We start from the raw sequence: 20723 nt of genomic DNA, 5'->3' as shown, positions 1-20723 counted from the left end.
GGTCAATACCGAAATCAGATTGATTATATTCTTTGCAGCCAAAGATGGAGAAGCTCTATACAGTCAGGAAAACCAAGACCACGAGCTGATTGTGGCTCAGATCATGAACTCATTTCAAAATTCAGACTTAAATTGAAGAAAGTAGGGAAAACAGACCATGAAGATATGACCTAAGTCAAATCCCTTGTGATTATACAGTGGAAGTGACAAATAGAGTCAAGGGATTAGATCTGATAGACAGAATGCCTGAAGAACTATGGACAGAGGTTCATGACATTGTACAGGAGGCAATGATCGAGACTGTCCCTATGAAAAAGGAAAACGGTTGTCTGAGGATGCCTTACAAATAGCTGAGAAAAGAAGAGGAAAAAAAGGCAAAGGAGAAAAGGAAAGATGTATCCATCTGAATGCAGAGTTCCAAAGAATAGCAAGGAGAGATAAGAAAGCCTTCTTCAGTGATCAATGCAAAGAAATAGAGGAAAGCAATAGAATGGGAAAGACTAGAGATCTCTTCAAGGAAATTAGAGATACCAAGGGAACATTTAGTGCAAAGATGAGCACAATAAAGGACAGAAATGGTATGGACCTAACAGAAGCAGAAGATATTAAGAAAATGTGGCAAGAATACACAGACGAACTATACAAAAAAGATCTTCATGACACAGATAATCAGGATGGTATGATCACTGACCTAGAGGCAGACATCCTGGAATGTGAAGTCAAGTGGGCCTTAGGAAGCATCACTGTGAACAAAGCTAGTGGAGGTGATGGAATTCCAGTTGAGCTATTTCAAATCCTTAAAAATTGATGCTATTAAAGTGTTGCACTCCATATGCCAGCAAATTTGGAAAACTCAGCAGTGGCCACAGGACTGGAAAAGGTCAGTTTTCATTCCAATCCCAAAGAAAGGCAATGCCAAAGAATGCTCAAACTACCACACAATCGCACTCATCTCACACACTAGCAAAGTAATACTCAAAATTCCCCAAGCCAGGCTTCAGTAATACATGAACTGTGAACTTCCAGATGTTCAAACTGCTTTTAGAAAAGGCAAAGGAACCAGAGATCAAATTGCCAACATCCATTGGATTATCAAAAAAGCAAGAGAGTTCAAAAAAAAACATCTACTTCTGCTTTATTGACTATTCCAAAGCCTTTAACTGTGTGGATCACAACAAACTGTGGGAAATTCTGAAAGAGATGGGAATACCAGACCACCTTACCTGCCTCCTAAGAAATCTGTATGTAGGTCAGGAAGCAAGAGTTAGAACTGGATGTGGAACAACAGAATGGTTCCAAATAGGAAAAGGAGTACATCAAGGCTGTATATTGTCACCCTGCTTATTTAACTTATATGCAGAGTACATCATGAGAAACTCTGGGCTGGGTGAAGCACAAGGTGGAATCAAGATTGCCAGGAGAAATATCAATAACCTTAGATATGCAGATGATACCACCCTTATGGCAGAAAGTGAAGAAGAACTAAAGAGCCTCTTGATGAAAGTGAAAGAGGAGAGTGAAAACGTTGGCTTAAAGCTCAACATTCAGAAAACAAAGATCATGGCATCTGGTCCCATCACTTCATGGCAAATAGATGGGAAAACAGTGGCAACAGTTAATGACTTTATTTTGGGGCTCCAAAATCACTGCAGATGGTGACTGCAGCCATGAAATTAAAAGATGCTTACTCCTTGGAAGAAAAGGTATGACCAATCTAGACAGTGTATTAAAAAGCAGAAACATTACTTTGCCAACAAAAGTCTGTCTAGTCAAAGCTATGGTTTTTCCAATAGTCATGTATGGATGTGAGAGTTGGACTGTGAAGAAAGCTGAGCTCTGAAGAATTGATGCTTTTGAACTGTAGTGTTGGAGAAGACTCTTGAGAGTCCCTTGGACTGCAAGAAGATCCAACCAGATAATCCTAAAGTAAATGAGTCCTGAATATTCATTGGAAGGACTGATCCTGAGACTCCAATACTTTGGCCAGTTGATGTGAAGAATTGACTCCATGGAAAAGACTCAGATGCTGGGAAAGATTGAAGGCAGGAAGAGAAAGGGACAACAGAGGATGAGGTGGTTGGATGAAATCACCGACTCAATGGACATGAGTTTGAACAAGCTCCGGAAGTTGGTGATGGTCAGGCTAGCCTGGCGTGCTGCAGTCCGTGGGGTCTCAGAGAGTTGGACACGACTGAGAGACTGAACTGAACTGATTTCTTAATATTTGTTTTTATTTCCATTACTCCAGGAGTTGGATTGAAAAGGATATTGTTATGATTTATGTCAAAGAGTGTTCTGCCTTTGTTCTCCTCTAAGAGTTTTATAGTATCCAGTCTTATATTTATATCTTTAATCCATTTCAGTTCATTTTTGTGTATGATGTTAAAGAATGTTCTAATTTCATTTTTTTTCACATGTAGATGTCCAGTTTCCCAAGCACCATGTACTGAAGAGACTGTCTTTTCTCCGTTGTATAGTCTTGCCCCCTTTGTTGTAGATGAAATGACTGTAGGTGCATGGATTTATTGTTGGGCCTTCTATCCTATTCTATTGATCTGTCTTTCTGTTTTGTGCCAAAACTATAGTCATTTGATGACTGTAGGTTCGTAGTATAATCTGAAGTCCAGAAACCTGATTACTCCAGCTCCACTTTTCTTTCTCAAGTTTGCTTTGACTATTCAGGTTCTTTTCTGTCTCTATACAAAGTAAAAAGAATTTTTTTTTGTTCTAGTTCTGTGAAACAAATGCCATTGGTAATTTTATAGGGATTGTATTGAATCTGTAGATTGCTTCAGGTAGTATAGTTATTTTGACAATATTGATTCTTCCAATCCAAGAACATGGTATGTCTTTCCGTCTGTGTCATCCCTGGTTTCTTTCATCAGCATCTTGTAGTTTTCAGAGTATAGGGCTTTTGCCTCCTTAGGTGGGTTTATTCCTAGGTATTTTAGTCTTTTTGATGTGATGATAAATAGAATTGTTTCTTTAACTTCTCTTTCTGGCCTTTCATTGTCAGTGTATAGAAATGAAACAGATTTTTGTCTATTAATTTTGTGTGCTGCAACTTTATCAAATTCATTTGTTGAGCTCTAGTAGTTTCCAGTAGAATCTTTAGGATTTTCTATGTATAGTGTCTATGTATAGTATAGTTTGAGCAAACTCTGGAAGACAGTGAAGGACAGGGAAGCCTGGCACGCTGCAGTCCTTGGGATCGCAAAGAAGCTGGCACAACTTAGTGACTAAACAACAACAATGTATAGTATCATATCATCTTGAATGTCAGTTTTACTTCTTCTTTTGCAGTTTGGATTTCCTTTCGTTTTCTTCTCTGATTGCCATGGCTAGGACTTCCAAAACTATGTTGAATAAAACTGGGAAGAGTAGACATCCTTATCTTGTCCTGATCTTAGGGGAAATGCGTTCAGCTTTTCACTACTGAGTTAGATGTTAGCTATAGGTTTGTCATATATGGCCTTTATTAGGTTCAGGTACGTTTCTCTCTATGCCCACTTTCTGGAGAGTTTTTTTTTTTTAATTTATTTTTAAATTGAAGGATAATTGCTTTACAGAATTTTGTTGTTTTCTGTCAAACTGCAACATAAATCATCCATAGGTATACACAGAGTGGAGAGGTGTTTTTTTTTTTTAATAATGAGTGAATTTTGAATTTTGTCAAAATCTTTTTCTGCATCTATTGTGATGATAGTATGGTTTTTATTCTTTGATGTGGTGTATCACACTGCTTTTCAGATATTGAAAAATCCTTGCATGCCTGAGATAAATCCCATGTGACCATGGTGGTGTGTGATCCTCTTAATGTATTGTTGGATTCAGATTGCTAATATTTTTTTGAAGATCTTTGCATCTATGTTCATCAATGATAATGGACTGTAATTTTTCTTTTTTGTGTGGTATCTAGTTCTGGTTTTGGCTTCAGGGTGATGGTGGCCTCATAGAATGAGTTTGGGGGTGTTCTTTCCTCTGCAGTTTTTTGGAATAGTTTCAGAAGGATAGGTATTAACTCTTCTCTAAATGTTTGATAGAATTCGCATGTGAAGCCATCTGGTCCTGGACTTTTGTTTGTTGGGAGCTTTTTAATCACAGTTTCAAATTTCAGTACTTGTGATTGGTCTGAGGTTTAATTTTTAATCACATATGATAAATAGCAGCTGTCTTTGAAGGGTGCTCCTCTATGTCATCTGACCTCTGGAAACCAGACTAATAGACTTACCAACATGTGGAATATCACCAGTCATGACAGCACTGGGAAGAGAATGTTGCAAGATCTCCCAATGGCAATAAAATTCCCCAGCTGGGAAATGACACAGGTCACTTCTTTCCACAGCATATTGGCTATTACTCGTCACTTGACTTTGAACAACTGGACATAGCTCCAGGGGAGAGGGGGTGCAGATACATGTGAACAAAAGGAATCTCTACCACCAGAATGAAAGCAAAGGCAGGCAAGAAGAGTGAGCTGGGATCTGAGGAAATGACAGCCCTTGTGATCACTCCACCTTCATCCTCCAGAACTTAAGAAAAAAAGTGGGTCTTGGACTAAGGTTTTGGTTAACAGAACAATCCTTATTGGTGAACTTTGAGATTCCTAGAGCATTCATACCAGACCCACAGGTTGACATTGTAGGCAAATATGTTAATTAGTATTGCATTTATACTTCATCCAACCACTGTAATAGTTTTGAAATGGTTTTTTTCCCCACTATATTAAACTTGTCACTCTTGGAAATGGCATCACCCTACATTCCCAGTACAAGTCTAGACTTCGTCAAAATTTTCTTCTCTATCTGCCCAAAGAAGTCCCTGGCTCCTAATGATCATTGATGAGATCATGGTTCTGGTATGGCATTTCTAAAATTACTGTTGTCACACACTCCTTGAACATCCTCATCTTTCAGCCTAAAGACTATAGCTATAGATATATGGGCATACATAGATATATCACTGGGTGTAGTTCTCTTACTAATATTTCTTTGCCTGGATGACTCATCTCTCTTGTGGCTTGACAGAGTATGAGAAAAGTGAATAGAACTCTATTTGGCTAATCAAGTAGAGAGTTTAGTGGTCATGAATGACAAAGAATATAGACAACACAGTCAGCTCAGGAAAGTTGCTTTAAAAAAAAGGCACAAAAACCAAAACCCAAATATAGCAACAAAAAATAACAGTAACAACATATCGTAGGAAAAGGGGAGAATCTGATTTCCAAGGTGGCTACCTTATACTACTTTAAATGTCTCATTTTCAACCAAAAACTATGAGACATGGAAATAAATAACAAAATATGGACCATCCACTAGGGAGAAAAAATAGGCGACAGGAGCTGTCCCTGTGAAAGCCGGATTTTGGCATTACTAGATGATGACTTTAAATCAGGAATTTTAAATATGCTCAAAGAACTGAAGGAAACCATATCTAAAGTGCTAAATAAGAGTATGAGAATATCTCACCAAATAGAGAATATTAACAAAGAGCTAGAATTTAGTTTTTTGGAGCTATATGGAAAATCTAGATTTGAAAAGTATAATAACTGAATGAAGAATTCACTAGAGGGGCTTAACAGCAAATTTGAACAGATAAAAGACACTAGGATGAAAATAAGAGGCACCAAATGTTCCCGTGTTCAATTCACAAATTCCCTGCAACTTAATAAGACTTGAGAGGCCCCAATAACTGCAGTCTCCTTACCGCTTCCCTCATGCTTTATAAGTAGAAGGCTGGGAATACATTGGAGAATTATCAGAAGACAGCTCTAAGTTTTAAATAAGGTGATGGAGAAGGTTCTAAAGAATCATTATTAGTGATGAAGGGATGTCATTTAATTCCAGAGTTGGCTGTTTGCCTGTGTGATGAACTTGCCAATTCCTTCTCTGGGACTTAGGAGCAGAGCAATCAATGGAGAGAGAGAGAACATGATAGAGACAAAGGAACACTTGCTCTGGGTGAAGCCAAGATATTTGGGTTTCCCATGAGTCAACAGACACAGAGAGAAGTACTTGGGCTTGAGCCATCATCTCATGCATGATGGCTGCCTGTTTAGCCAGGGGCCCCTGGCTGCAAGAGACTGCATGGCACACCATCAAATGCAGTGTTCGTAGTGAGTTCGAACTGAAGTACATGTTTCCTACATGAGAACTGTGTGGTGGGAAGATCCATCCCCAGAGGCTTCTGGAAAAATATATCCATGAGCCTCATGTCAGAGGGAGCATTTGTTTTCATGCATACACGAGGCTTCTGGGAAGAAGCAGGAAGAGTCAACAGAGAAGACTGCAGAGGCACCTCTTCTGGCAAGGACGTCTGCCCCAGGTACCACCACCCCTGTACCTTCTCCCTCGTCTCCGACACAGAACAGGAAGAAAGAACACAGAAGAGCACAGGATGAAAGAAGTGACCAAAGCTCCCTCCTGTCCTCAACACACTTCAGGCCAAGGCCTTTCTCTGGATCCCCAGCATGATAAGTTGAATATGAGACTGAAGTTTAAACTGGAATGGCCTGGGCATTTTCAAATATCAGAATGTGCAGGCAACTGAAGGGTCTGCTGGGGATATCTTTGAGGTAGGAAAAGGGAACTGGAACAGAGAATGTTTGAAAGGAATGGTTGGAACAGAAATGTTCTTCTCATGTTCTCTGAACTGGTTCCATGAAGGTATCGTGGAAATTTTTTACAGCAGGTGGATACGTAAGCCAACACAATTGTTGGTGTAATTCTTTTGGATCTTGAAAACATCCACTGTGTAACCATGACAAACTTTGAGTTTCTTCTCTTCTTTGTGCCTCAGGTCACTTATCTAGAAAGTGAACTGGTTTTACCAAATAATCTCTTAAGAAGTCCCTCTTTGCTCTCATTTTCTTTAGCACAGAAACCAATCATTGGATACCAATAAATAACCCCCATGTGGCACTTTACAAATAATCCAATTCATAGAAACACACCGCAAGTTGATAAGAGAGGTATTCTTGGTCTCTTTTAAGATGAGGAGGATCATGAGGCTTCGAGAGGCCTAATGACTTGCTTGAACTCCCCCAGCTGGTGAATGGCAGAGTGAGTACTGTGAATCCAGGCTACTAGCTGAAGAGTATATCTTCTCTCTGGTAATTCACACCATTTCATGCTTAGTCCAGTTCCTGCGTATGTCAACCACAGTGTCTTCCAAAATGCTATGTTTATCTCTTAATATCTCATGTATTTTGAGAGGATTATACTTGGGGCTTCCCAGGTGGCACTAATGGTAAAGAACCGGCCTGCCAATGCAGGAGACGTACATGGCCCAGGTTCGATCTCTGGGTTGGGAAGATCCCCTGGAGGAGAGCATGGCAACCTATTCCAGTATTCTTGCCTGAAAAACCACATGGACAGAGTAGCCTAGCAGGCTACAGTCCATGGGGTTGCAAAGAGTTAGACATGATTGAAGCAACTAAGCATACATACTTGTGAACAAGAAAGAACATTCTGCAAAAGTTGCTCAAGTACCAGAGCAGGTTACTGGTGGCAATGCAGGAGGCAATGCTCAAGTTGTCCCTCCTTGAGAGTCTGAAGACATGTATCTGGACTGGCCAGAAGAGGCAGTGGGTTATAGGGAAAGTGCATGTTTCTTTGGATTTTTAAATCCGCAAGCATCTACCATTATGTGAGACCAGCTCTTATTTATACAAAGGATCGCTTTCCAACCTTCTGTTCACTTAGAATTCTTGAAGCACTGCCTTACATTGTTTTATCATGTGGTCATGTGTTTTGGGTTACCCTCATCATAAACTGCAGCCGCAGGAAAGAACTGCATACCCAGTCTACTTGAAACTTAATAAAATCTTCCATATGGAAAGTAAATTAAACCATCCTATTGTTGCACATGTTTATTGTGATGACAAGAGAGGGGGGTGTTTGGTTTTCTGTATTTTTGGCTTAGGACATCAGGCTTTTGAAGGCCCCTGGGAAGCTGTTGTCTGTAGAGGAAATCCATTAGGACCTCAGTATTCAAAGATAGAAGAGACTGAGTAGGTCCCTATGGAGAAGACAGTCAAGGTCAAAGTGACTGAGAGGTCCTGGGCCCACTCTTTTCCTTCTCAGAGCTGATCATATCTAGGAGGTCTCCCTCTGAAGTGGCCACTTGGCCCAGATAATGGCTAGTTTGTCATTGACCCCCACAATGCTTAAAACTAGAAATAGTTTTCTTAAAATCAATCTGGAACTCACAGATTCCCTGAACCTGAAATCCAGGATCTACCTTCAGGGTAGATGTGGCAAGAAAGGGATAGAAGAGATTTTCCAAGGAACAAATAATCATGTCCAAATGTAGAATTTTCATGGATCATGCCAGCCACTTTCATAAGTTTCCAGTGCCTGGGATGAGCTCTCAAGTGGTATTTGTTTAGTAATTCAAGAGGCTTTGGCTCTATCTTCTTTCCCACAGTATGGGCGAGGGTCTTCTATGCAAGTCTGTTCCCTCACCCTCTGCCAGTGTGTGCACATACATACGTACCCACCATCACCAGCACCATCAAAGCTCAAATGCCTTGAGCATTGACCTCCTAGGAATCCTACCATGAAGTTATCTATCTCCTCAGAGACAGTGGACCCTGTGTCCAGAGCATACACACTCACACACACCATTATGTGCACAAGAAGCTTTTATGAATGGCCTTTCTGTAGTCTTACCCTTCAGAGTACAGGATGGTGGAGAAATAGATGAAAAGCAAGAATGAAATACACCATCACTGGCTCAGTCTTAGGTAACTCTACCCCGCTCATATTTCTGGGAGGAGTTCGTCAATGTTGCGGAAGTGGGTGCACGTGCATTACTGCAGAGGGACAAAGGGGATAGGAAAAGGGAATGAGAGAAAATTCCTCTGATAAGGCACTTAGTAGTTTGATACATGTGAACTGTCGGACATGGTAGGCCTGGCAGACCTTTGAATTTCTGCGGTCCTTTTTCTCCTGGGAATGCATTCTGTTGTACATGTTGAAGCCCCTGTATTCTAATCATGAAGAAATCCTTGAAGATTAATACTCGCTTTTTATCACAGGCCACCATTAGCACATTATGATTTTTATTCATGGCCAAAGAGGACTCAGTTACATGAGGTATTTAGTGCCTATACCTAAGGAAAAACAAAACTTCAGATTATTTCACCAATGCCATTAGAGAAAAATGCACACATAAATTAAAGATACATTTAATTCCTTTATTAATTGTTCGTACATCCTTAATTGCAGTTTTTATTTTCATGTTAGAATACAGGTGATTATAATGTTGTGTTAGTTTCAGGTGTACAGCAAAATGATTCATGTATACATATATCTATTCTTCTTCAGATTCTTTTCCCATGTAGGTTATTAGAGTATTGAGTAGAGTTCCCTGTGCTATACAGTAGGTCCTTGTTGATTATCTATTTTGTATATAGTAGTGTATATATGTTAATTCCAAGCTCCTATTTTATCCCTCCTCCATCTTTCCCCTTTGGTAACCAGAAGTTTATTTTTTAAGCCTGTGAGTCTATTTCTGCTTTGTAAATAAGTTCAGTTGTATCAGTTGTTTGCAGATTCCACATATAAGAAGTATAATGTGATATTTGTCTTTCTCTGTCTGACTTATTTCACTTAGTATGATAAGCCAATGGCATTATTTCATTCTTCTTATGGCTCAGCAATATTCCATTGTATATATGTACCACATCTTCTCTATCCCTTCCTCTGTTGATGGACATTTAGGTTGAATCCATGTCTTGGCTGTTGTAAATAGTGCTGCAATTAATGGGGGGGGTGCATGTATCTTTTCAAAGTATGGTTTTCTCTGGTGTCTGTAAAAATAATGAACAGAAATCTCAGTTAAATAGAGCTGGGAGGCCAGAAGGGGGCGCTCTCATGCCCTGTCACTATAGCAGAGCCCAGCAACAAGAAGAAAGACTGCTCTTCTTTCCTGGCAAGGGACTAGCGGATGAGAAGCCTGGACTCTGTTTACTCTGTCCCTCCCAACTCCTTTTCCGCTCTATAGAAGCATTCTCCTTCCTTTGCCATGTGGGAACGTGCAGGTGGCTCACCATGGTTGCAGTCCCAGAACTGCAATTCTCTGCTGATTCCAAATAAACTCATCTTTGCTAGAGAAATATCTGGCACTCTATTTGTTTTAGGTCACCATGCTTTTAGCTATATTTTGGATTTTATTGGCTTCTGACCAAAGAAAGTAACAACCTCTTTTATGAAATACTTTATCCAACGTTAAAATAAAGCAAGCATCAAAATGGGTCAAAGGTATTTAACAAAATCACAGAAAGTAGAAGGAAACCCTGGTTGGTGTCACTTTGGTACATGTGTGTGCAAAGGCACACACTCACATAAATCTTGTCACTGATCAGACCCTGTGTAGACTCATGAAACTCTATTTTTGAGGAAGAGAGTTGCGGACGAATCTTGGCCAATTTCCTTTATGAACCAAAGGCACAGGAATTAGAGCAGGGCCTCGGGGATCAGCTCAGATTCCCTGCAGCTTCTAGCTGGAACTGGAATGTTCCTTCCAAATCACTCGGGAATTGCTGCTCCACCCTGATTCTGCTGGATTATGTGATTCTTGGCACTTTGATTACACTCAAAACTTCACACCATCTTGAAAATTTGTTTCAGAGTTCAGAGCTGGGTTGTCCCATATATGGTTGCTGACAGTCGCTGACAAGGGCCATAAACTATCAAATAGTTTAGAACAATGATCAGAAAGCACATTTGACTATGCAAGTCTAGAAGTAAAAAGAAATGCACACAAAACCGAAATATATGTATATTAATTCATGTTGTATATGTGAATTAGGAATATTTTGAGGAACCACTGTGATGGTTCCATCCTATGAAGAGTCTGGGTAAGAGTTGCCTACAATGGGAGTGGTTGTCAATATATGTTTTATGTTAATTTCTTGACAATGTTAAATATTTTTGGCTGAGTTCTTTTTGGCTCTGAATAAAGAGTCATAATGTGGCTGGCAATGGCCTACTTGGAGGAGAAAAAGAGTTGTTTCTGACATTTTCTTATTATTAACTTGAAATTGCACTCATAGTTTTACTTCTCTCCATGGTTTCCTTAGAGAAAACTTTGAAAACCATTGATCCATCATGTGAGGTTTATTTTAGGTGGTGTTGTTCAGTTGCTCAGTCGTGTCCAACTCTGCGACCCTGTGAACTATAGCATGCCAAGCTTCCCTGTCTGTCACTATCTCCCAGAGTTGCTCAAACTCATGTCCATTGAGATAGTGATGTCATCCAACTATCTTATCCTCTGTCACCCCCTTCTCCTCCTCCCCTCAATGTTTCCCAGCATCAGAGTCTTTTTCCAATGAGTTGGCTCTTCACATCAGGTGGCCAGAGTTTTGGAGCTTCAGCTTCAGCATCAGTCCTTCCAATGAATATTCAGGGTTGATTTCCTTTAGGATGACTGGTTGGAACTCCTTGCTGTCCAAGGGACTCTCAACAGTCTTCTCCAGCACCACAGTTCAAAAGCATCAATTCTTCAGTGCTCGACCTTTATGGTCCAACTCTCACACCTGTATGTGGTTACTAGAAATGATTTATTCTAGTTAAAATTAGACAATAGCATTTCCAAATTCACTTAATTGGTTCTTCCAAAACACAATACTTTGAACTACTCCTGAGTGAGAGTGACTATATATCTTAGGGACCAAGTGTAGATAGGGTGCCATAGTAAAGAGTGAGCAAGGTAACCAACTGGAGTACAGGGTGGAAAGATGAAAACATCTACCCATATTTATTTTAAACCAGAAAATAAGAAAGAAATTAAAATTTGAAAATTTAATCTTTCCACCCTGTACTCCAGTTGGTTAACTTGCTCACTCTCAGTAGTATATATACCTCACTTTGGAGATGAAGAGAGGGGTCCTAGGGATCTGGACTCTTGAGAACCTACAGTGTGAATTGCTTCTCATCAAATGAGAGCTCAAATGTCCCCTCTCCAGAGATATCTTCCCTTAGAATTCCCTTCCCTCTGCCACAAACACAGCCCGACCCATCACTGTCACCATAGCTTTTACCCTTCTTAGAATTACACTGTTCCTGTGTTGGTTCACTTATCTGTTTGTATATTACTTCCCTGTCATCTTCCACTCAGATGTAGGCACCACGAAAGAAGGTGCCCTTTCTGCTTACACCACCCTTGTCCCTTAACCTGGCAATCAGTTAGCCTTTGGATCAATACAAATTTTGTCAGGTAGCCATTTACTGCACTGTTTTCCCTATAGTATGCTGCTGATACCTCCTCAGTGCTAAGGACAACCTGGCCTTCTTCACATCTGGCAATCACCTTCTCAGTTGCTCAAATGGATAATCACGTATGATGGTTGGCTTCTTCTTTGGGGCAAGAATTCCAAGCTGCTGCCACAGAAACCTAAAAATGTTTCTAGTTCCTATCTTGTAGAAAGCCAAACCCCAAACTACATATAAGTGAAAATTATATGTAGACTCAAAAATTGTGTTTCTCCTGTATTAATTTTGAAGATGAGAGGATACCAAGTATGAAATTGTTTCGTGGAGCTTTCCAATCACAAAATAACATCTGAAAGCTAAACAGTTATCATTATCACTACTGAAATCTTTATGTTTCCTAACTCAGGGAAAATGGTTTGTGATGACTGTGGAACGATTTCAAGCACTGTCTCTACAACAGTAATTTCACCTACATTATTAATTTCAAATTCAAAAATTAAAACCCTTTGAAGTGGTTGTTTTTATACTCTTTTAAGATGTAAAGACATCAGGCAACAGAATGTGTCTAGGGAATTTTTGTGGCTATAGAGAAAAACTAAAAACACTCATAAAATAGCTTTAATTTCCACTACTTTTCATTATTTATAACTGCAAAAGGAGAGGTTTCAAAATTTTTAAATAATTATTCAATAGGAGCTGTAGTAGACAGAGTAAAGGCCCCCAAGGATGTTCGCATCCTAACTTCTGGAGCCTATAGCTATGTTACCTTATGTGACAAAAGGGACTTACCAGATGTCATTTAGTTATGATCTTGAGATGGGGAGGTTATCCTGGATTATCCAGGTGAGTTCAGTATAATTAGAAGGATCCTATAAGTGAAAGAGGGAGACAGGAGAGGCAGAGAAGGAGATGTGAGAATGAGGCAGTATCACAGTGATATAATATGAGAAAGGTTTGGCCAGCCATTACTGGCTTTGAAGATGGAAAAGGGGGCCATGAGCCAAGGAATGCAGGCAGCCTCTCAAAGCTGGAAGAGACAAGGAAATGGATTCCCCCCAGAGCCTGCAGAAAGAACACAGCCCCACCGACACCTTGAATTTCATCCAGTGAGACCCATTTTGGACTTCTGATGTCCAGAACTGTAAAACAATAAGTTGGCTTTGTTTTAGGTCACTAAATTTGTGAAAATTTGTTACAGCAGCCATAGGAAAGTAGCACAGCAGTGTTTTTAGAAGACATGATTTTGTAAATTCACCAATTCCTCATGTAGCCTCTCACATTTAGTACGTGACACATTTTGATGGCTTCAACAAAATAGTTCAGTTAGAGCTTTTGAAATCTGAGCTTTGATCATATTAGAGAAACACTGTAAATGGTGAAAATGGGGTAATAATGCCAAGTCCTTGTGGGTGATTATTAATAACTCGAAGTTCACATGCAAAAAAACACTGACTTGACACAAAGTGATGGTTATATCATAAACTATTTGAATATTCAGTCCAAGCCTCCTATTTCTATGGAACTGAGCAAGTAAGGCTGTGGTCTGTAAGGAGTGTGTGCTCAACAGACACTAACAGATCAACACAAGACACACAGGTGTCTGGGAGGTGGTCTTTGGACCTACAGATCTTCCCCGGTCTTTCAGTCTGATACATGTCTGTCTGGAGCCTATTCTTATAATGGAACTTATGGTATCACATATCAGCTTTGTTTTTCAAGTGGAACTAGAAATAACTGCCTGGGGAATGTACCATTAGTTGGAACTGAAAAAAAAAATCATGATACTTGAAGAGTTTTAGCACTTGGGATGGACTATGATTTTCCATTAAGCAAGTCAAATGCTACTACCCAGTCGTCATGAGGAAAGTGCACTATAGCAAGATCCACAGGTCCAATGCTTTAAGAACATTCCATATGGAAACCATTGGCAATAACACATGCTGGCATATGGCAAATGACATGTGTACATATAAAAATAAAAACTAGAAACAGTGCAGGCTATTTTAATAATGAAATCATACTCTTCCCCACCATCACTTCTCCCACAAAATACAACCAAGAGACCCCCCCCCCCCGACCCCTCTGCCACCCGAACCCCCAGCAGGAATGTGAATTGGATGGTAATGGCTGTGCTCCATCACTGTACCAGTTATGGTCCCAATAGGATTCAGATGACACACTCAATCTTGCCAAAGCCTCCTTTTGGCCAAAGTCAAGCAAACTGCAGCTGGTTAGCAGTCCAGATGCTGCAGTCCATGGAGCTCTCTCTCTGGCAGAGAGAACTGGACAAAGAAAGGTGTGAGAATGGAATGGAGGCGAGAGAATGTCTAGCACAGATTTTTCAGTTCAGCAAATATTTTAATGAGCACTTACTGTGAGTTCTTCTCTGGGACATACATGTGGTAGAAGTGATCAAAGTAGTTTAATTTGCCTTAAAAACTCAGAGAGTGCCAGGGGACAAGCCAGTAAATGGCAATATGATGGCAATGATAACGTGATACAACAGAAACAGAGTATTATGGACACATTTATTTAAAGGAACAAGCTCGTACATATGGGATCAGAGACAGTTTCTAAAAGGAAGGCAAATCTAAGCCAAAACACGAAGAATTCATTGGTCATCACTAACTTTCAGTGAGGACTGTCCTAAGGGCTTCACGCATTGTAATACACTTAATCCTTCCAAGGACTCTCTGAGTGGGAACAGAAATTAACCATCCGTAGTAAAGAAGGATCTCTTTGGGGTGATGGAAATGTTCTAAAACTAGATGACAGGGAGAGTTGTACCACTTGGTGAACTTACTAAAAGTCATGTACACCAGAATGGGAGTGAGTTTTATAAAGTGGAAATTCTACTTCAGTAACTTTTGCAAAAGCCAGACCAAACAAGCTGGTGTGATTATGCAAGGAAGACAGGATGGCTTGAACCGAAGTAAGGGTAGTGGGGATAAAAAGTAGACAAGTGCTTGCGACTGGGAGTAGCCACTTGTGACTGGGAGAGATGATGGCAAATTTGGCACCTGACCTAGAGGTTTTGAGAAAGGAACTGTGGTTCTTTGCCTTCCTGGTGTTGGCTGTTAACTCTATTGGAAGAGAGTGATCTTCAGCTTTGGAAGGAAAGTTACCTAGCAGGCCTCGCCTTTAGATTGAGCAGTAGCTCTCTGCTGATAATAATGCATAGATTTCTTCCAGGTTTTCTGACATCAGAGGTGAGGCTTTAAGAATGAGCGCCATATTTTGGACTGAACTCTAAGGAGGCACTGAGAACAAGTGTACCAGAAGACCTTTTTAGATGACTGCCCTCATCTATGTCAATCAACTTGCCAAAACAAAGAGGAGGATATCTGGATTCTTGAGGTAATACCCCTTTCCACATGAATTATAGTGACATTTGGTATCCCTTGAGGAATTTTTGGGTTGTGAAGTCGCCTCCTGTAGCTCAAGAGCCAAGAAAATGTCAGTGATCCTTCTGCTTTCCCCTCGAGCCACAATAAAATCCAGGCTCTGATTAGTTGTTTGGGCGACACCTAGTCTTGTTTTGATGGAGTTTGGTTAAACAAGTAAGAAGATCCATTTTTCCCAGGCCCATGAAATGCATGTAGTGGTGAAAAAAAAAAATTGGGTTAGACTGTGTTTCCCCTGCCAGGACATAGAGTTCTCCGTGTAGTTCAATACTCCCTGAGGGATGGTCGAACCTTTCAGCATATGGTTAGTTAATCTCTCTTATGCTGGGTTATCAGTGGGTCAGCTGAAAGGTCAGAAGCCACGACAAGAACATGAGAAGTCTGAGCTTCAAGTTCTGAATTGTAGGATGACTTTTACAAACTTGGGATGGGGGTGAGCGATGTCTCAGTAAGGTAAGAAGAGGAATTGCTGTTCTGTTTTGGCAACTTTTCTCTGTGTTGCTGTTTCTCTTCCAAGAGATCGAAATTACCTGCATCTCTGAGAGAAAATTTGCTCAATGTATGTACATTTCTGGCAGCTGGTTGGCAGATGCAGCCAAGTCCTACCCCGCAGAATGCTCTCAGAGCAGCACTGATTTTAAGCCGAGACCTGGGACTCTTGATTTAAAGCAAAATATTTCTTCTGGTTAAAATATCTTGAGGGAGATGATCTGAACCAACAATATAAGCTAAGAACTGTGTGTGCATGTCTGCATGCTCAGTTGTATCTGATTCTTTAGAGATTCCATGGACTGTAGCCCGCCAGGCCCCTCTGTCCATGGGATTTCCCAGGCAAGAGTACTGAAGTGAGTAGCCCTTCCCCTCTCCAGGGGATCTTCTCAACCCAGGGATCAAACCCGGGTCTCCTGCATTGGCAGGCAGATTCTTTACCACTGAGCCACCTGGGAAGCCTCAAGAATTATGCACAGAGGGAGATAAATATATCCTGGCATATTCATGTCGTCTTAGTTGTGAGGCTTAACATGGGCAAGTTGGGGTGATGAGAAAGAAGCGTTTGCACCAACATTGATCAGTAATATATCCTCTTGGTATTAACACATGCTCTTCCCGTACCCTTGAGAATCATCCATGGGGCAACCAAGAAAATCCCTTATTTACAAAAGTTTTTCTTTTTAAGGTCTCCTTTGTATTGAAAACAAACTCAAGTCCTGCTTCCCTGTGAATAATAAAAACTGAGAGATCACATATTGAGGAACTAGGGCCTTGTCTTCTTTCTTCTCCTTTTAATGCCTGATACGTCTTCCAGTTGTGTTGTGTGCTTTGAGAATAACAAGACTTCTTTCAGCCTGGGTTCTTGGGAAGCTACTGAGCAAACTGAATTCTCTGCTGCCCAATGGAGTCCCGAGTAAAATGCCAAAGCTCAAATTGGATTACTGGACTATTATTAAGAGAAAAGATTGAAGGGGCTGACGGAAGAAAAGCTAGATTTCTCTTGCTGTGTTGAGGACCTTTCAACTTGGAATAACATGTCTTGGTTCTAAATAAATTTATTAGAGAATGACCAAGAGAGAATACGTATAGAATGCTATATTCTGGTTTTGAGAGGACTCTTGTCAACAACAGCACGGGCAAATCTGGACACAAAAACTTGAAAGAAATTCGAGTCACAGAGAAGAAACACTTAAGAGTGATGTGGAGAACTTTTAATATAAAGGCATAATAGTTTATATTTCTTTGTTTAAACTACACCTGCCCACTTACTTCATAATGCTTTTGTTTTGGGAAACTTGAGATTGACTTAGCTCACAGGGAACGTCCTTGAAAATATATTTTTGGTAGCAAATTCAGGAGTTAACTCCATTTGCTTCTTTGGATGAGAGAGGTTCTTCAGTTTATCTCTGGTCTGAAATAGGAAATGTTAGCATTTGTATCTGTTTCCCTTAAGCAATGAGGTATTTTTGGAAGCCCTAGTTCCCCTGAGGAAAAACAGTTCATTCTTCTAACACTGAAACTAAAATGTAAATGTTGCTACAAGTCTGATGGAGATCTTAATGAAACATTAGTAAAATCTCATCTAAGTGTCAGCAAAGGAGATTATTTGCTTTGGAGATTCTGTTTTAAAAAGAAAATACATGTAAACACTTATGCTCATTACATTTTCTTAATAGCTGTCAGTGTCAAGACAGTGAAATGTATCATCATGTTTCGTATCTGTTCTAAGTAATTTAAAAAGTAGCCGGTATAATAGTACATTCTTTTTTTTTAAGTAACTCTACTAGGTCCCAGGAGAGTTAGGTGAGAATTAAAGTTTAAACTTTAGGTATCCTGATGAGGAAAAAGAAAGTTCCATCCATATGGCCAGAATTTAAACTGGATGGATTGGAATGTAAATTGGTACAGTCACTATGGAAAACAATAAGGAGATTCCTCAAAAAATTAAAAATAGAACTACCATATGATCCAGCAACTGCACTTGTGGCTACATATCTAAAGGAAATGAAAATAGGTTATTGAAAAGATACCTCTACTCCCATGTTTATTACAATATTATTCACAATAACCAAGATACAAAAATAACCCAAGTGTCTGACAACAGATAAATGGATAAAGAAGATGTTTTTAATACACACACACACACAATGGAATGCTACTCAGCCATAAGAAAGAAGGATATTATGGCAATTTCAGCAAAATAGATGGACTTTGAAAGCATTATGCTTCGTGGGATAAGCCAGACAAAGAAAGAATAGTTGAGTCCCCCCAGGTGACATGTGATACTGAACGGAGACAATCTTGGTTCTCACAACTAGAGGAAAGGCCACTGGCATCCAGTGGGTAGAGACCAGCCATGTTGTCAAATATCCTCCAAGGCCTAGGACAGCCTCTCCTCTACCCATAAACAGTCCAGCCCCAAAGGATACTAGTGGTGAAGTTGAAAACCTCATTATACAACCATGACTGTGAGAGGCTTGTGACATGAGGTCAGTGTAATAGAATTTTAGAAATGTAACCAAATGCTGGTTAGAAAATTAAAAATTACATCAAGACTTCATTACTCCATGCTATGGAAGAATGCTCAAACTACCGCACAATTGCACTCATCTCACACGCTAGTAAAGTAATGCTCAAAATTCGCCAAGCCAGGCTTCAGCAATATGTGAACCGTGAACTTGCTGATGTTCAAGCTGGTTTTAGAAAAGGCAGAGGAACCAGAGATCAAATTGCCAACATCCACTGGATCATGGAAAAAGCAAGAGAGTTCCAGAAAAGCATCTATTTCTGCTTTACTGACTATGCCAAAGCCTTTGACTGTGTGGATCACAATAAACTGTGGAAAATTCTGAAAGAGATGGGAATACCAGACCACCTGATCTGCCTTTTGAGAAATCTGTATGCAGGTCAGGAAGCAACAGTTAGAACTGGACATGGAACAGCAGACTGGTTCCAAATAGGAAAAGGAGTACGTCAAGGCTGTATATTGTCACCCTGTTTATTTAACTTATATGCAGAGTACATCATGAGAAACACTGGACTGGAAGAAGCACAAGCTGGAATCAAGATTGCCGGGAGAAATATCAATAACCTCAGATATGCAGATGACACCACCCTTATGGCAGAAAGTGAAGAGGAACTCAAAAGCCTCTTGATGAAAGTGAAAGAGGAGAGTGAAAAAGTTGGCTTAAAGCTCAACATTCAGAAAACGAAGATCATGGCATCCGGTCCCATCACTTCATGGGAAATAGCTGGGGAAACAGTGGAAACAGTGTCAGACTTTATTTTTCTGGGCTCCAGAATCACTGTAGAGGGTGAATGCAGCCATGAAATTAGAAGGCGCTTACTCCTTGGAAGGAAAGTTATGACCAACCTAGATAGCATATTAAAAAGCAGAGACATTACTTTGCCAACAAAGGTTCGTTTAGTCAAGGCTATGGTTTTTCCTGTGGTCATGTATGGATGTGAGAGTTGGACTGTGAAGAAGGCTGAGCACCGAAGAATTGATGCTTTTGAACTGTGGTGTTGGAGAAGACTCTTGAGAGTCCCCTGGACTGCAAGGAGATCCAACCAGTGCATTCTGAAGGAGATCAGCCCTGGGATTTCTTTGGAAGGAATGCTGCTAAAGCTAAAACTCCAGTACTTTGGCCACCTCATGCGAAGAGTTGACTCATTGGAAAAGATCTGATGCTGGGAGGGATTGGGGGCAGGAGGAGAAGGGGACGACAGAGAATGAGATGGCTGGATGGCATCACTGACTCGATGGACGTGAGTCTGAGTGAACTCCGGGAGTTGGTGATGGACAGGGAGGCCTGGCGTGCTGTGATTCATGGGGTCGCAAAGAGTTGGACACGACTGAGCGACTGATCTGATCTGATGGAATGAATTAATGCATGTGTCCTCAGTTGCTCAGTCGTGTTTGATTTTTTGTAGCACACCAGGCTCCTCTGTCCGTGGGATTTCCCAGGCAAGAATACTGGAGTGGATTGCCATTCCTTTGCCAGGGGACCTTCCCAACCCAGGGAACAAACCCCTGTCTCCTGCATTGCAGGTGGATTCTTTACCATACGAGCCACTAGGGAAGCCCCATGGACTGTATTGTGTCCCCTCAAAATTCATATGTTGAAACCCTAATCCCTAATGTGATGACATTTGAAGGTGGGGCCTTTGGAAGGTAATTCGATTTAGATGAGGTCATGAGGGTGGGGCTCACTTGATTGGGTTAGTGCCCTAATAAGAAAAATCAGAGAACTTGGCTCTCTCTCCACCATATGAGCACACACTGAGAAGGCAGCCACCTGAAAACCAGGAAGAGAGGCCTCACCCAAACCCAACCATGCTGATATGCTGATCTTGGGCTTCCAGCCTCTAGAACTGTGAGGAAATAAATTTTTGTTAAGTTGCGCAGTCTATGGTACTTTGCTATGGCATCTTGTGTTTGCATAAAACACTCCTCAAATTGAAAAATATGCAACAGGGACCTAACCCATAATAGAACTGAATTCATTTCAATGAATGAATTCAATTACTCTCAGCCAAACCGCCATGTTTATCATCAGTTAACACTGTTTAAAAAAATTTTTATTGGAATACAGTCGATTTATAATGT

General features: G+C 40.4%; 1 protein-coding gene across 1 annotated transcript in view; it reads left to right on the top strand.

Moving 5' to 3' along the window:
- The window catches only part of MID1 (midline 1), a 689657-nt gene that overhangs the window by 237874 nt on the left and 431060 nt on the right, over positions 1-20723 (top strand). Inside the window, exon 4 of the mRNA XM_086386881.1 lies at positions 15411-15575. The gene's annotated coding sequence lies outside the window, so the exon portion shown is untranslated. The remainder of the gene's footprint in view (positions 1-15410; positions 15576-20723) is intronic.

This window comes from Bos grunniens, chromosome X (assembly GCF_055505025.1).
Source record: "Bos grunniens cultivar Pamir isolate PY7600 chromosome X, Bosgru_T2T1.0, whole genome shotgun sequence".
NCBI classification, from domain to species: domain Eukaryota; kingdom Metazoa; phylum Chordata; class Mammalia; order Artiodactyla; family Bovidae; genus Bos; species Bos grunniens.
This window is presented reverse-complemented; position numbering and strand designations above follow the sequence as displayed.